Source organism: Sciurus carolinensis, chromosome 11 (assembly GCF_902686445.1).
Source record: "Sciurus carolinensis chromosome 11, mSciCar1.2, whole genome shotgun sequence".
Classification (NCBI taxonomy): domain Eukaryota; kingdom Metazoa; phylum Chordata; class Mammalia; order Rodentia; family Sciuridae; genus Sciurus; species Sciurus carolinensis.
In genome coordinates this window covers 64,151,186-64,169,416 of record NC_062223.1, presented here as the reverse complement: position 1 = coordinate 64,169,416, position 18,231 = coordinate 64,151,186, and the positions used below count along the sequence as shown (strand labels likewise).

The 18,231-nt window shown below is 41.3% G+C and overlaps 1 protein-coding gene across 10 annotated transcripts in view; it reads left to right on the top strand.

The window, feature by feature from the left end:
• Positions 1-16,377: 16,377 nt before the first annotated feature.
• Positions 16,378-18,231, top strand: part of Tead1 (TEA domain transcription factor 1) — a 253,404-nt gene continuing 251,550 nt past the window's right edge. For 8 of the 10 annotated variants that reach the window (XM_047519389.1, XM_047519388.1, XM_047519387.1 and 5 more), the window contains exon 1: positions 16,378-16,813. The gene's annotated coding sequence lies outside the window, so the exon portion shown is untranslated. Of the gene's footprint in view, positions 16,814-16,863; positions 17,540-18,231 lie in introns of those variants that run through there. The other 2 variants (XM_047519382.1, XM_047519381.1) reach the window with 2 other exon arrangements.

Genomic DNA, 18,231 nt, shown 5'->3' with positions numbered 1-18,231 from the left:
ATGAAGGTCTATTGACAACTAAGTAGCAAAAGAAAAAAGAAAAGAATTTTTTTCTTTTTTTTTTACGGTGCTGGGACTTGAACCCAGGGCCTTGTGCTTGCAAGGCAAGCACTCTACCAACTGAGCTATATCCCCAGCCCAGAAAAGAATTATTGTTTATTTTCTCTCAGCATATTGAAGATGTTATTCTACATCTAGTTACCATGTTTGCTGTTGAGAAGTAAGACAGCAACCAATGGTCTTTTATAGGTAACGTCCTTTGTGTCTGGATACTTTTTAAATCTTTGGTGTTCACACAATGAGGTATCTAGATTTCAGTTTTATTTTTATTTATCCTTCATGGGATTTATTATAATTCCTACATTTAAAGATGTATTTTTTAACAGATTGCATTTTCATTCGTTGTACACAAATGGGGTATAACTTTTCATTTCTCTAGTTTTACATGAAGTAGAGTCACACCATTCATGTAATCATACATGTACATAGGGCAATGATGTGTGTCTCATTCCACCGTCTTTCTTTCCCCTGCCCGGTCCCCTCCCCTCATTTCCCTCTACACAATCAAATGTTTCTCCATTCTTCCCCCACAACCCCAGCTATGTATCAGCAGTCACTTATCAGAGAAAACATTCAGACTTTGGTTTTTTGGAATCGGCTTATTTCACTTAGCATACTATTCTCCAACTCCGTCCATTTACCTGCAAATACCATAATTTTCTTCTTTTTATTTTATTGAAGAGTATCTAGGTTGGTTCCACAATCTAGTTATTGTGAGTTGAGCTGTATAAATATTGATGTGGCTATGTCACTGTAGTATGTTGATTTTAAGTCCTTTGGGTATAAACCGAGGAGTGGGATAACTGGGTCAAATGGTGGGTCCATTCCAAGTTTTCTGAGGAATCTCCACACTGCTTTCCAGAGTGACTACACCAACTTGCAATTCCACCAAGATGTATGCTTTTAAGAGTTCTGGGACATTACCAGTCATTATGAGTTCAAATGTTAACTCTTTCCTATTTTCTCTATCATCTTTGAACATCAGTTTTATTGATATATAATTTATATATCACAAAGTTAACTAGTAAAAAAAATTCAATGGTTTTTAGTATACATTACCAAAATATAATTTTATTTTTTTTAATTTATAACTTTATTTTAACTGATACATAAAATCTAATTTTAGGGACTGGAGTTGTGGCTCCAGCTTGGCATGTGTGAAACCCTGGGTTGGCAGCGCATATAAATAAATAAAATAAAAGATCCATTAGCAGTTAAAAAAATTTTTTTAAATCTAATTTTAGAACACCTTCATTACCTCAAAAACAATTCTGGAAGTTGTTAAGGGCCACTCCCCCTCCCTATCTCTCTTTTCTCATCTTACCCTAAGCAAACATCAATCTTATCTGTTTTTCTATGAATTTGCTTATTCTGAACATTACATAGATTTGTTTACTCTGGAAATTTTGTATAGATAGAATCCTAGAGTATATGATCTTGTGATACTGGCTTCTCCCAGTTACCATAATGTTTTCGAGTCATTAATGTTTTAGCATGAATTCATACTTTATTCCCTTTATTGACCAAAAATATCCTTTGTATGAACATGACATATTTTGTTTATTCATCATTTCAGTTGTTTCTACTTTTTGTCTTTTGTGAATATGCTGAAATGGATATTCGTGTGTAAGTTTTTTGTGTGGATTGTATTTTCATTTCTCTTGTATAAATACCTAGAGGTGGAATTTCCAAGTCATCCGTTATCTCTGTATTTAACATTTTGAGGAAGTGTCAAACTGTTTTCCAAAGTGGCTGCATAATTTTACATTCCAAACAGCAATGTATGAGGGTTCCAATATTTCCATCACATTATTTTCAAAATATAACTAAACACATTAGACATTCTCATGATACCAACTATATCTCAGATCCTTTCATATTTTCCATCACTTTGCATTCCCCATAAATCCATTCAATCTGTCATCCAGTTCACTGATTCTATCTCCAAGAGTGTAGTCAGGGGCTGGGGTTGTAGTTCAGTGGCATAGTACTTGCCTACCACATGTGAGGCATTGGCTTCAATCCTTAACACCATATAAAAATAAAATAAATAAATAAACTAAAGGTATTGTGTAAAGCCTGGGAATATAGCACAGTTGGTAGAGTGCTTGTATTGCATGCGCAAGATCCTGGGTTCTAATCTCCAGCATTCCTCCCTCCAAAAGCAGGTATTATGTATTATGTCCATCTACAACCATATATATATATGTATGTATTTTTGTCCATATATATATATGTATGTATTTTTTTTTAAGTGTAATCAGACTTTTTTCAAATGAGTTTTTTGCTCTTAACCAGTCTGGATTTAGTTTGCATTCTCCCAGAGAGGATTTATAGTCCATCAACTAGGGGCCTAACAATAAGAGACCTCTTTAAATAACATCATCAGCTTCCTTTTTTCTTTTTAGAAAACACTATAAACCCATATGATAGTCAGTGTGTGGCAACAGATTTTCAAATGATTTTCTCCCTCTAATATCCAACACCATAGTCAGGACATGGATGCAAGTTTTTGTTTTTGTTTTTGTTTGTTTGTTTTGTTCTACTTTTTTCTATCTCCTTTCTTTGATGTGAATTTATTTTACTCACTTTACCCTGTTGGATTCTTCACTTTTGGTGGCCTTCAACTTTGCTTTCTACCCACCACATACTACATGGCTATTAAGATAGGAACTCCAACCAGGATATGCTATGTGCACCTGTAGCCCTAGAGATTCTGGAGAGCCTGAGGCAGGAGGATCACAAGTTTGATAACAGCTCAGCAACTGAGTGAGACCATGTACCCAAATTAAAAGGACTGGGGTATAGCTCAGTGGCTCCTTTCTCCGGTGTTTGTCTCTGGTCTCTCAGGGTTCCTTCTTTGACAGTGTTCTGTGGATTCTTTATGTGCTCGCTACCTCAGAGAAATGGTTTTAACAGGGCATGGTGGTGTGCCTGAAGCCCTGGCTACTTGGTAGGCTGAGGTTAGAGATTGGCTTGAGTCCAGGAGTTCAAGACCAGTCTGGGCAACATAGTGAGACTCCCTCAAAAAGAAAATAAGGTGTGGAAGTGTGTTTTCAGATAGAATTAACCAGGGCTGGGGATGTAGCTCAGTGGTAGAGTGTTTGCTTAGCATGCACAAGCCCTGGGTCCCATCCCCAGTGCCACTAAATAAACAAACAAACAAACAAACAAATAAATAAATAAAATTACCAATTCAGTTGGGAAAGTACGGCCAGTTACCATAGTAATGGCACCCAAGAAATTATGCCCTGTGCTGTGCCAGTTCCTGCCGTCAACAGGTAAGGGCAAATTTGAATTCATACTTTCCTGACTTGCTCTGTTGTTATTTTCAATTTCGTATTTTTAAATTCTTTAACATTTTTTTTAATTTGTTTTTTTAAAACTTCATTTAATTAATTAATTTATTTTTATGTGGTGTTGAGGATCAAACCCAGTGCCTCACAGGTTCCAGGCAAGTGCTCTACCACTGAGCTACAGTCCCAGCCCCTGTTGTTACTTTTTAATTTTTATTTTAATTATGTAAATTTATGGGTAGTTAACATTTCTATCTTCTTAAATATTTGTAAAGCTTTTTCATTAGCACATAATAATTGTACATATTTATGAGGTATAGTGTGATTTTTCAATCCATGTATACAATGTGTACTGATCAAATCAGGGTAATTACTGTGTCCATCTTCTTCTTATTACTTTGTGTTTGAAACTTTTGAACTCTTCTCTTCTAGTTATTCATAAAATATATAAGAGGTTATTGTGAACTATAATCACCCCACTGCTGTGATTTGCTTTGACCAGTAGAATATAGTATAAAAGACATGATGTGACTTAAGAGCTCTTTTGGCTTTGGCTTTTATATTTTTTTAACATGTACAATTTATTGTATTATTGGGGTTCTGTGTGATATTTCAGTACATGCATACAGCATGCCCTGATCAAATCCAGCTCCCTTTGTCCACTCTGCACTCTGACCTTCCCAGTCACTATTCCACATTCTGGTAAAAAAAAAAAAAAAAAAAAAAAACTTTTTTTTTTTTTTTTTTTAATTAAATCAATACTGGGGATGGAACCCAGGGGCACTACCATTGAGCTACATCCCCAGCCCTTTTTATTTTTTATTTGGAGACAGGGTCTTGCTAAGTTGTCCAGGCTGGCTTTAAACTGCATTATTCCTGCCTCAGTCTCCCAAGCCTCTAGAATAACATGTGTGTACCACTGCAACTGGCTTCACCTTAAAAAACAAACAAATGAACAATAACAACAAAAGTTTTACATGTGAAAGAAATTGTGCCATATGCAATACTTGCCTTTCTGTGTATAGCTTATTTCACTTAACATGATATCCTGCAGTTCTATTCAATTTGCTTCAAATGACAGGATTTCATTCTTCATTCTGATATAGCTATATCTATACCTATACCTGTAATATATCCATCTGTACATAATATATATGTCTATATATATAATAAGTCATTTCTCCACTCATCTGTTGATGGGCACCAAGGCTGATTCTACCTTAGGTATTGTGACAGTGTTGAGTGATATGGGCATGCGGATATCTCTTTGGTATGCTTGGCTTTGGGTTTTTCTTTCCTGGAAGACTTCCAGTGTCATGTGAAGAAGTCCTAGATGAAAGACTACATGAAGTGAGAAACTGAGCCATACCCACCATCTCCAACTTCATGAGTTGCCTCAGGTGACACAGGCAGGACCTCCCAGCCAACCCCCAGAATTATGAGAAATAATAAGTCATTGTTGTTTTAAGATATTAAATTGTGGTGGTTTGTTACACATTAGTAGAAACTGATACAAAGGGCCACTTGGGATATCTAATCTACCATGTTGCTGGAAAATGTCTCTGGAGCGGAGGATCAGAATCTAAGGGGAAGAAGATGGCATCCACATGGGGAGCAGAGGAGTGGGAATCAGTGGGAAAAAATTGGTTACAACAAGGGGATTAATTAAATAATATATTTAAAGTAACAAAAGCCAGTTTTCTCACTGTTGGTGAAAAGAATGAATCCAAGGTTTTTGGCTGGAATTGGAGTACCAAAACAAATTCATGATTGTCAAGATAGATAGATAGATAGATAGATATATAGATAGATAGATAGATAGACAGATAGATACTATACACATAGTACCTAACTATCCAGACTTAGATAAGTAGCATCCCAAGAGCCATGAGCATAACTCGCACCCTGATTTTGACTTCTAAAAACTTTTCTCCAGTAAAAGGGATAATATCTTGGGATAAATGGTTGATTTGGGGATAGCCAAGGAAAACAGTAGATGTGTTTGGAATATGTTTGGTGCCAGAAGTTGCAAAGTACTCTAAAAATGACGGAGACATTTCAAAAGGACACAGAAGTTTATTGAGGGGATCTGATTGGCCAAGTATGACATGATTTGATCATCAAAAATCAATAGTTATAGTAATGGATTATAACCTATTGAATAAAATCCAAGCAGCTATAGATATATAAATAATAAGTGAACACAGTGATAAGATACAGTACAGTTACATGGTATTGCAGTATCTCCCCATAAATAATATATTATACACATGAAAATAAGGAACTTCACAGTGGAGAAACATGGCAGACATCACTCTAATGAAGTGGTTGAGTTTAACATCACCAATAAAACATAAGGTTGAAATCGTGCGGGACATGATAGGGTGCAATGAGAAGTGTCACCACCATGCTGTGCCTGGCAAGGATGGTATCTTGAATGTAATCAAGAGAAGGCAGACAAACTCATTAGCTGGCTATTGCTGTACATAAAATTGCTTCTAAGTTTTCTGGATTAAAACAATTTATTCTCTTTCACAGTGTCTGTGGGTCAGGAATTTGGGAGCAGCTCAGATGGGGGCCCTGGCTTAGGCTCTTTCTCAAGGTTACTGGAGAATCCACTTCCATGGTAGTTTACTTGCTGGCAGGTTGGTGCTGGCAGCTGATGAGGGCAGTGACTTGTCATCATGTGGGCTTCCCAATGTGGGCTGTTGGTTGTCCTCATGATGCAATGGCCAGTTTCCCCAGAGTTTTGCCTTGGTCCCTACTGAAACATACTCAGTATCTGCAATTTCTTTTTAAACTTATCTGAGTTTAAACTTATCTGAGTTTCTTAGCTGACCTTCTGTATAAAACTCATAGTGCTTTAAACTTGAAAAACACAGAAAAGGCTGAAGAAAAATATTTTAAAATCACCTATAATCGAATTACTTATCAATCTTTTGGCAGGTAGCTTTCTGGTCCTTTTTCTATGTATACATATGTATCTCTATATTTTAAAAATTATAAATGATATCACACTACATATTTATTTTAAATGTCCCATAAACATTTCCTCAAACTGACATCCTTTTACAATATAGAAAGAGATCACTTACTTGTTGTCAAACATCAAGTAAGCAATGACACTGAGATTCAACCAAATTTTGTCTGACTCTAAATCCTATATGTTTTCTTCTGGTGCCCCTTCTACTCTCAAAGCAGGAAAAACAGTACAGATTTCCCACACTGTAACCCATCAAAATGTATCAGTAATAGAAAGGATGCTTGCCATCTGGTCACTTCTTTGCAGTTCCCAGCTCCCCTTCATATTGGTCATCCCAAGGATCTTCCAAAGGGGTGAATTATTATTTAATGCATTCTCTTCATCCATGGTTAATTTACATAGCTTGTAGCTGTGACAATCTCTATTTTATGATATTATTTTCAGGAGATATATTTAAAATAGTGCTGCATAGTTCACATTGACCCTTTTTGAAGTGATGTTGTATTAGTCAACCAACCAATATTTGAATATCCACTGTGCATAAAACTCTGCACCTGAAAACTCTTGGGAGTACAAAGATGTGAATACTAATTCCTTACCAGGGAGCACTCTGAATTCAACTGGAATGGGAAGAGATAAACATATATATAGCAATATACAGTAGCATTGGGCAAGTCTGTGCTCAGTGCTGCCAGAGGAACAGAGGGCACAAGAAGATTTATCATTAGAAAGACTTCTTTAAGAAGTAGGAACTTAAGCCAGGTGTAGTGGTGCATGCCTATAATCCCAGCAACTCAGGAGGCTGAGGAAGTCTGAAGAAGTTTGAGGCCTTAAGCAACTTAGCCAGACCCTGTATCAAAATGAAGAAAGGCTGGGGATGTGGCTCAATGATAAAGCATTCCTGAGTTCAATCCCCAGAACCCCCAAAAAAAGGCGGGGGGGGGGGGGGAAGATGGTGGGATTTAAGCTGAGCCTCCAACAATGGATGGCAGGTATATGAAACAAGGAGTTTTGGCAAAAGAAATAATATTAATAGATACCAAGACAGGGCTGTTTAGACATGTGAGGTAGAAAATGAAGAGATGAGTGTGATTAGAAGGTGACAAAAAGAAAATTGGATAAGTAGTTAGACCAGGAACCACTCATGGAGAACTTTGAATGCATACCCAGAACAGATTTTATCAAATGAGATGCAGCTGAGTCATTGAGAGCCAGTCCCTAGGGAGGATGAGTATATGGAGTATGTACAGTCTTTTTGTAGACAACTTCCGCAGAACCAATTTGGAAATATGGGAAAAAGGGGAAGATAGGATAGTGCTTTAAAAGGGCAACTGAAGTTATTAACAGCATCAGGGAAATTGTGCATATTTGAAAGTGGAAAAGACAGGGCTAGTGGAGAGGGAAAGATGGAAGATGATAGAGTGAAACAAATTCTTGGATGAGGTGAAGGGGCATAGAGGTCAGAACACATATGTTGATGGAGAAGTTGGGGGAATAGTTATTTTTAAGTAGAGAAATCACATACTCTGAGACAGAAGGGATGGAGACTGGTTGAATTGTTGAGATGAATAGTTTGAAGCAGAGAGGAGAATAAAAGATGTCCTGGACTAGGCCTAGGCTCAGTGGGTTCTGGGTAGCAGGATATGAATAGTCTGGTTTATTTAAAGTGAGATCAATAGTTCGGATGGAAAAGAGGCAGAAATGCTGGCGAGAGTACACAGACCTGCAGAGGAGAATCCATGCCCAAGATCTTTTCATTAGAGACCATTCCCACAGTTGAGTTGGGGCTCTTTCTGGAATGGGTAAGTCCCTCCCATTCATGGAGAGGACTCCTACTCTCCAGCCCTTTATCTTCTTCCATGACCTTGGAACTTTCATAACTTAGGTTCTCTGGCAGCTCTGTATGGTAGTTTTCCACAATGACAGAAATGTTCTGCATTTTCACTTTCCAATATGGTAGCCACTAGCTATACATGGCTTCTGAGCACTTGAAATGTGGCTAGTGTGATCTAGGAACTGATTTTATTTGTTTTTATTAATTTAAATTTTAAAAACTAGGAGTGACTAGTGACCACATTCATTAGAACTACTATTGAATGATCACTTTCTCCAAGAAGAAACCTTCCGCAGGAGTGGAGCTTGGTGAGGACCAGATGGAGGCTTCACTGTTGAGATGCACTTGCTTTCCTACTGACTGCACTGACTGTGCCAAGAGTGGTTTCACAGTTTGACACATTGTTGTCTCTGCTCATGATGAGGGAACTCACACAGATCAATCATTTGGGTAAATATTTTTTTTTCTTTCATTACTAGATTCTGAGTATTCTCTCACTTTAGGGATGGTCCTGTTTTTAAAATCATACACCTGTGTTTTAGTGAGTTTGTTGTTATTGTTGTTGTTGTTGTTGTTTTCCCCCGCTGTGACCAAAGATTCTACAAGAACAACTTAAGAGGAGGAAAAATTTATTGAGTTCCTGGTTTCAGAGATTCAGTCCATGATTTCCCACTCTGGACCTGAGGTAAGGTAGAATATCATGGCAAAAGGGTACAGCAGAGGAAAGCAGCTCAGGATATGGCAATCAAGAATGAGAGAGAGAGAGAGAGAGAGAGAGAGGAGAGAGAGAGAGAGAGAGAGAGAGAGAGAAAAGAGAGAGAGGGAGAGAGAGGGACAGAGAGAGGAGAGAGAGGGAGAGAGAGGGACAGAGAGAGGGAGAGAGAAAGAGGGGAGAGAGAGGAGAGAGAGAGAGAGAGAGAGAGAGAGAGAGAGAGAGAGAGAGACTCTGCTCACCAAGGACAAAATATATACCTAAAAGACATGTCTCCAGTGACCTACTTCCTTTAGGCATACCATACCTGCCTACAGTTATTACCTAGTTAATCCATATCAATGGATTAATTCACTGATTAGGTTACAGCTTTCATAATCTAATCATTTTACCTCTGAATATTCTTGCATTGTCTCACACATGTTTTTTTGTTTTTTGTTTTTCCCCTTGATGCTGGGGATGGAACCTAGGGCCTCATATATGCTAGGTAACTGCTGTATCACTGAGCTACATCCCCTGCCCACACATGAGCTTTTGGGGGATACCTCATATTTTCATCAGAGCAGAATTACTTCTCCCAAGGATTCTTTTTAAGGAAATGTGAAAACACAGAAGACCATTTCACTGAGGCCAAAGCAGCTTCTGTTCCTCTTTTGCGGTCACAGGGAGGAAGTCTGGAATCCTAGAAATAGTCCTGGTTTAGATGCAGACAGATCTGGATTCAAATTTTGGTGCAAGAACAAGTTATCCAACCATTCTGATTTTCCATTTGACATCTGAGAAATGGAAAGAACAATGCCAACTTGAAAGAGCTGTTGTAAGTATTGCATATAATTAATAATATTTGTATTTATTCTTCTCTGATGTGCCAGGTCATGTATTAGGTACTAGGAATAAAATGGTGCACAAAGCAGATAAGATTCTTGTTCCAAAAGAGCCCATGTTCTAGTGTGGCAAGACATTACTCGAATAATCACACAAGTATATCCTATATCTTTATATTATAATTATGTGTTACATAAAATTATAGACTACCATAAGTCCAGGATGGAAGAGTAGAGGTGAGGTGATTTTTAAAATATGCCTGCAGATTTTTTGACACTCTCCTTCTAAAAGATAGATTCTAATTCCCCTTTAATTGAATGTGAGCCAATCTAAGTGATTCACTTCTAAGAAGCAGAAATAACACTATCTGGCTTCTGAGGCTAGGTTATTAAAAAGAACATATCTTCTTCCCGTTCTCCATTCCCCATCCCCCCTTTCTCTATCCTGGACTCTGAGATCAAGTGTACAAGATCTGAGGAAGTCCAGGAAAATGGAGAGGCCTGTGAAGAAAGTAACTGAAACCTCTTACCAACAGCCAACACCCACTTACCAGCCATATGAATGAGCGATCCTTTTTTTGTTTGTTTGTTTTGGTACCAGGGATTTAACCCAGGGGCACTTTACCACTGAGCTACATCCCTAGCCCTTTTTATTTTTTATTTGAGACAGGGTCTTGCTAATTTGCTGAGGACCTCACTAAGTTGACCAGGCTGGCTTTGAACTCATGATCCTCCTGCCTCAGCCTCCTGAGTCATTGGGATTATAGGGGTGTGCCACTGTGCCCAGCTGAGTGAGCAATCTTCAAGTGGAAATGCCAATCCTGGTCAACCCTTCCAATATCTCCAATTCTGACTGCCATGAGACTAGTCTTGTGTGAGACCACAAGCCAGAACTGCCTAGTCAAGCCATTTCCAAATATCTGACCCCCAGACACTGAGAGAGATAATAAATGATTATTACTGTTTTAGGACATTAAGTTTTAGAGAGGTTTTGTTGTTCAGCCTTAGAGACTGTAACTAATACAGCAGGAAATCAGTAGATGCAGTCTAGGGATTAGGAAAGACTTGCTTGATGAAGCAACACTGAGGTAATAACTGGAGGAGAGGAATTAATTTGGTAGATAAAGAGGAGGAAAAGTATTCCAAGGAGCTGTACACACACAAATAAGAGCCCTATGGGAAAATTATAAATTTGAGGAATTGGAAGTTATCTAGTAGCTGGATGTGGTGGCTCACACTACAGATTCCAGTGACTCAGGAGACTGAGGCAGGAGGATCATGTTTGAGGCCAGTCTGGGCAACTTAGTGAGACCCTGTCTCAAAATAAAAAATAAAAAGTAGAGTCAGTGGCTAGGTAGTAAAGTACCCCTGGGTTCAATCCCTGGTACTGGAGGAAAAAAATAAAATTATCCAGTGTGGAAGAAGCACACATGGTTGGGAGATACAGATGTTTGAAAGGGCATGGGGAAGCAATTTGATGATTTAGGACCTTAGAGAGACTTTATTCTAAATGTGGCTTATCATACTCTCGAAGGGTATTCACCAGGTAGGGATGTATCAAGTCTGACATCTGGATTTCTGGTGCTTCTTCGAGAGATGGGAAATGCCTAAGGGGAACTTTTTTTTTTTTTTAATATTTTTAGTTGTAGATGGACACAATATATTTATTTATTTATGTATGTAATATGGTGCTGAGGATCCAGCTCAGGGCCTCTCATGTGCTAGGCAAGTGCTGTACCACTGAGTATAGCCCCAGCCCCAGGAGAACCATTTTTGTAGTTGAAGATCATGGTTTGGGGTAGGTTGTTTGAGTTGCTTTTGAGATACCAGATGGTGGTATCAAGCAAGGGTTTGAGATATATATATATATATATATATATATATATATATATATATATATATGACTCTCTCCAAAGAGAATTATGTATTACTTGTGCATGTTTGGAAGACAAAAGCAAATGGTAATTGAAACCAACAGAGTGAATTAGCTTAGCTGAAGGCAGGCTATAAAGTGAGACTAGAAGAAAGTCCGTGATGCACAAGTACAAAATGTAATGGCTACCTAGAGGAGAATGGATCAGTAAAGGATAAAGAGAGCAGCCAGAGAAGCAGGAAGAAATAGAGGGAATTGTCTCAGGGAAATGATGGTCAGTACTGTCAAACAATTCAAATAAGAGGAGGTGGATAAAGGACCTGAGCTAGCTGCACTGCACCATGAAGGCTCGAAGGACAGCTGTTTTGATAAGAGGAAGAGGTGAGTGCAGAAGCCCAGTTGGAGAGGAATGGGTTGGAGGGGAAGACAGGGAGGCAATGAGGTCAGACAATTCCTTTCCCTAAGTTTAACTGTGAAAGGGAGGAGAGAGGACAGTAGCTGGGGATGAGGTTAGAATAATGGAAGGTCATTTGTTGTTGTTTTTAAAATGGGCGAGAGACCCGTACATGTTTAAATTGTTCATGGAAAGGATTCCATGTAAAGCGATGTAGAAGGTCTGGAAGGGAGGGGGAATGATGGATACAGAAAGAATTAGGAAAATGTAAGAGAGGATGGTGGTTAGAACCAAGCAAAGCCCCTGGTACATGGGGAGAATTGGAAATTTGGCATGCATGTTTAACTTAAAAAAAAAAGTTGTGAAATAAAACAGATATGTAGAAAAGAGTCCTGAAAACAAATTCCCTAATGAATGATTGTAGGGAATATCCATGTAGCCAGACAAAAATAGAACAATGCCAGCACTCCAAAACCTCATTCCCCTTTTCCCTTCCTTACCATATCACCCTACCCCTACTGATAGTCACAATCCAGATTTACCGGTAATTACTTCCTGCTTTTTATCTAATTGTCCCCTTCTTTTTAGTTTTATTACTTAAATACACATCTCTAAATAATGCCGTTAAATATTGCTTATTTTTAGCATTATATAAACACAATTATACAATGTATATTATTTTATTTCATACTTCTTTTACTCTCTATTCCAAGGTTTCATTAAAATTTTTGCAAGTAATTTTTGTCCTTGTGTAGTAATCCATGGTATGATTATGTCACAATTCATCTGTCTTTTCTAAGTATTAGGGGACATTTGGGTTGTTTCTTGTTTGGGGTTATTAAAAAAATGCTCAGTAAGGATTCTAGTACATGTATCCTGGTATACATGTGCGAGGTTCTCCTAGTTGTATTCCAAAGAGTGGAACTTCTGGGTCACCGAATATGCATATTTTCAACTTCACTAGCGAATACCAAACTTTTCCAAAATGCTGAAGCCCATTTACATTCCTGTAAGAAAAGGCACTCAACTTAATTAGAAATTAGCCAAATTGTACTATTATGAATAGGTTTTTACTTGCCTTTGAAAGCAATGTCTTCCTGATCTAGGTGCTTCCTCAGATAAGTTCAATCTGGCTGGTGCTTTTCTGGCTTCAGGCAGACTGAGTTTCTTTCTCAGCATAATTTGTTACCATTAGACAGATCACTGTTTCTCTTTTATGTTACAAGTTAGCTTTTCCCTTGGTAAATCTGGGGGGTGGTGCTGCAGCAAATTCTCTTGTACAGTAGAGATACACATAATTGTGATGTTACATCTCAAGAATTTTTTTTTTTTTTTAAGAAGCTCACAGGCCATTTTTTTAAAAATATTTTTTAAAAATATATTTTTCAGTTGTAGGTAGACACAATACCTTTATTTTATTTTATGTGGTGCTAAGGATCGAACCCAGAGCCTCCCACATGTTAGGGGAGTTCGCTACCACTGAGCCACAAGCCCAGCCCAGGATATACCTTGGGGTGAGTCATGCAGATGATTGATCTGTCTGACTTGTAATGCTGCATTTGGGCATCCCAGCAGATGGTCAAGAGCATGTGTAACCTCTGGAGCTGGACTGACAGGGTTTGAATCCTTGGTCTGCTCTTACTGCTTCAATGACCCTGACCAAGTTATTTCACCTCTCTGGTCCTCAGCTTGCTGATTTATAAAATGAGAATAACAAAACCCCAGCTCAGAAGATGGCTATAGGTATCAAATGCAGCAATATAAGGAAAGTACTTAGAACAGTGCCTGCCATTCTACTAGGGTTTTGATTTATATCTGTTTCAGCTTTAGTGGCAATAAGGTGAAGGGTTATGAACATAAGTCAAATATGGGTCACAAATATAAATTAGAAGGAATTCAGGTCCTGGCTGTATTTTCTGTGACCATAAGCATGGCATATAACCTCTTTGTATCTCAATTCCTTTACTGTGTAAACTGAAGTAATAATTTCTACTTTATGCCTGTGCTAAAAGGATTAACTGAGATGGCAAATGCAAAATTCCCAGTCTTGAGTATGGGTGCAAATACATGGTAGCCACTGTTATTTTAGCAGGTGGCAGCTACTGTTTCTGCCCTCAAATGGTGGCATGGAACAGCTCATGGACCCTAAACCCATAGGTCTTACAAATTGACCAATGGGAGGTTGAGGAGAATGAAAATGTATGGAATAGAGGGTAGAGAGATGACAATGAGTCATTTCACATATGTGCAGAGGTCTTGAACAAGAACCAGTCACTTTCTAGGGGTTCATAAAGGTGAGTATCATTGCTAATACACAGAAGACAGTAAGAGGCAGAAAACATATCACATATGTGGAATAATGAGCTTCAAGGTCCTAGGAAGGGACTACCTAGTTGAGCAGACTTTTCAGAGGAAAAAGTTTTTAAGATGAATATCAAAAGATGTGTGTATAAATGGGAGAACTTGGAGAAAATACTGGTCAGGAAGTTAGAGCATGTCATGAAGAGCTGTGGATCCCAGGCCAAGGAACTTTTCCTTAATTCAATAAGGAATGAAGAGACATAGTACTTCCAGGCCACTGTAATACAGGAATTGGCATCTGAAGGGTGCACAGGTATCCCAGTCCAAAGAGCCGATTTGAAATCCTTGTCACTGGCTGACTCTCACTGCCATCAGAGTTTATCTGGTTCTTTTAGAAGTTAATATATATATATATGCCTACTATGGTTTAATGTCAAATCGATTATGTGTTTTCTAACACATTTCCAAAAACTAGTTTCAAGGTGGCTGTGTCAATATTGTGACCCTCATGGTATCACCCATTTTTGTAAATGAACTGGAGTTAAAATGTGCATGGATTGACTGTGGCGAGCAAATTGTAAGGAATGAAACAGAAGCACAAAAATGAGTTCAGGTAAACTGGACAGATCTGAATAAAATTGGTGGGTGTTGTATCAATGTCAATATCCTGCTTTTGATAGTATACTGTTGGAAGACATGAGGTTGGGGACAACTGGGCAAAATGAAAAGAGGATTTCTCTGTATCATTTAATTTTGTGTGTATGTGTGTGTGTGTGTGTGTGTGTGTGTGTGTGTGTGCTGGGGATTGAACCCAGGGCCTTACACTTGCTAGGCAAGCACCCTAAAACTGAGATACATTCCCAGACCTTTGTATCATCTTTTACAACTGCATGTGACTCAATTACTTTGAAATAAATTAAAATTAAAAATGCATTAGTAAAAGTTACTTTTTGTAAAAAAAGGTGCTGCAGTGAGTCACATTCACTTTCCTTACTGATCCATACATAGTGATTCCTTGGGTACAAAACAAGCACAATTATTTATCCTGAAGCCCCAAAAGGAAAAGAGAGTCAAGTGTCTAGAAGGAACCCACTACGCAGGAACTGCTTTGCTATTTTTAGTGAAATTGCTGATTACATCTCCCCAAAACTTTAGACAGTTTAGTCCACCGTGGGTCAACTTTACCCCTTTCTGATTTACCGAACTAACGTCACTATTACCAGAAGCAGTGTTAGAATAACTTTTATTATTGAAAATTAACTTTCTTCAAAAAGAACGGGATGCCAGGATGCCATGAAGTTGTCAGATGCAGCATATGACAATTTAGGATTTTTTTTTTAACTGTACTCAGTATTCTAAAAAGTACAACCCGCATGGATAAGTGAACATAACTTATTGAGTGACTTGATGACCGTGCTAGCAAGGGGATCATTATGAACTCTGTAATTATCCTTCTCTGCTATACTAAAGGTTTCCCTTCCCAACAGCAGGATAGCCTTTGACTTGCGCGAGAACTTTCTATAAAGCGAAAGTAGGAGCGGAGGAAAATGGCAGGCTAGGAATACCGCCCGGGGTAGGCGTCCACCGCGCTAGACAGCATCAACCGGAATTTTCAGAAAAGAAACTTCTTTACACTTGGAGTCTCCTGCGAGTCCGGGATCGCTCAGCCCGACAGCCAGAGCTTCTGCATCCGGATGAGGGAAACTGAGGCACAAAAGGCACCGCGCGTGTAGCCGGGGCCTGGGCGCCCGCTTTCCGGAGGGAATCCCGGCTGCTGGAGCTCTGGGCGCGACTGCCAGCACCTCCGAGCCGTCCTGCTCCCGCTGCCCCGCCCCAGCCCGGGACAAAGCCCGGAGTCCGCGCCGGGAGGGGGAGGGCGGCTCCAGCGCGCGCCCCGCTTCCCGGTGGGCGCGAGACTCCGCCTCGCTGTCCCTCCGGGGGGAGCCCGCGCCCCAACGGCAGGGCGGCCCCGCCGGGCCCGCCCCGAATCCCCATGACGTCACCGGCGGCGGCAGGCCCCGCCTCCGGCCCCGGGCGGCAGGCCGCATGACGTCACCGAGGCCCCACCCCTCCGGAGCGAGTTCGGTCCTGGCGTTCATTTCATTCCTGTCCTCATTCCGAACATTCTTAGCATCGCTCGCGCTGCGCCGCGCCGCCCGAGCCGAGCCGAGCCTCTGCAGCCGCCGCCGCGGCCCCGCCGCCCGCCGCGGGCGCCCACCAAGCACTTTGCAGACTCGCTTCCACCCTGCGGGCCAGTCCGCGCGGCGGGGCCCGGGCCCGGGGCGGCCGGTTCCGGGGACAGGCCATGCAGTGACGCCCCCCCCACCCCCCCCAGTCCACCTTTGCCCGGAGTACGGGCAGCAGCCAAGCGCACCCAGCCGGCCCCAGGGCAGGACCGGTGCTAGACAGGGGTGGGGTGGCCCGGCCCGGGGATCGGGAGCCGGGGAGGGAGCCGGGCACGGAGCAGAGAGTGGGGGAAGCGGCGCCGAAGTTTGCCTCGGACTCCCCGGGCGCTGCGGCGGCTTCAGTGTTGGAGGTAAGTTGGCGCGCGGGGCGGATGCAGGGGTGCGGGGCGCGCGGGGCGGCGGGGCCCGCAGCTTGTCCCGCGCGGGCCGCTCTTTCTCTGTGGGCTGTGCTTTGTGTGAACCAGCGGCGAGCCGCCGCCGGGCTCCGCACCCGCCTCCCCGCGCCCCCTCCTAGGTGAGCGGCCCGGCGCCGCTGGGCGAGTTGCCGGGACGCCAACTTGGGCCGCGCGCTGGGAGCCCGCGCGGCAACAGGCGGCCCCCGGCGGCGGCCCCGGAGGCTCCGGGCCGGCGGCGCCGCGCCCCCCGCGTCCCCTCTCCAGCCGCCGGCACGCGCACACACGCACACACCCTCGGGCTCTTTTCACGGTGTTCGCGGCAGAAGCCAGAAGTTCGGAGTGAGCGCGGGCGGGGAGAACTGCCGCCGCCTCGGAGCCGGCCGGAGACCCCAGCGCCGCTCCCTGATTGCCCCCACGGCGCCGCCACCCCGCGAGGCCCGCCTGGGGTCCGCGACGACTCGTGCTGAGGTTGAGGGCTTCGCTCCTTCTTCCCAAAGATGAAAGAGGGTACGGTCGTCTTTGCCGCCTCTCCAGGACTGTTGCTGCCGCCGCCGCCGCCGCTTCATTGCACATTCAAGTGGAAAATTTTCAGGAGTCAGCAGAAACATTGTGTCCAAAAAAGACTGAGTCGCTGTTACCACCAAACCCAGGAGGAGACTCTCCCTGGAAAACTTCCCTTTGGTAGGAAATACTGGGGGATTTGTTTGTTTATTGGAAGAGAAATAATCCCCAGGAGGAAAAGAAAATCAGGGTACACTTTTAGCCTTTGTTCGTAGCAGCAACACTTGTTTTCAAAAGTCCAGAGGCCCGCTTTAAAGAAAGTTCAACTTCTACGAGTGTCCTTTTTTTAAAAAAAGGAGTATTTATAGTTTTTAAGAAAAAAACCCCAAGCAACATTTTTAAAGCCTCTAAAATAATGAGGGGTTCACACCTCTCTTGTTTTCCTCCCACGAAAATAAAAACCCAGATCAGAATTTTCTTCGCTTTCTTTTTAAAGATTTATTTAAAGTTGAATGGTGTCACTGAATAAAAATATTTATGAAACAATGAAATACCAGCCACCGGCGTTTCTCAGGAGGCTTGTTAACTTCTTAGAAGCAAGTGGCTGCCTGTGATTTGCAGAAATGAAAATTGACCTCAGCGAGCACTGGAAACAGACAGATGATGTTCCAGGAACTGGGAGTGTAAAAAGGCCGGGTTTAAAAACAGTGCCTGGGAGGGGAGCCCAGGTCCTGAGACATAAAGGTCTGTAAAGCCTATCAGATTTCAAAATAGTGAAAAATTTAAAAAAAAAAAAATTATATATATATATATATATATATATATATATATATATATATATAGCAAAGGAACCAACTGTCTGTTCAGGATAA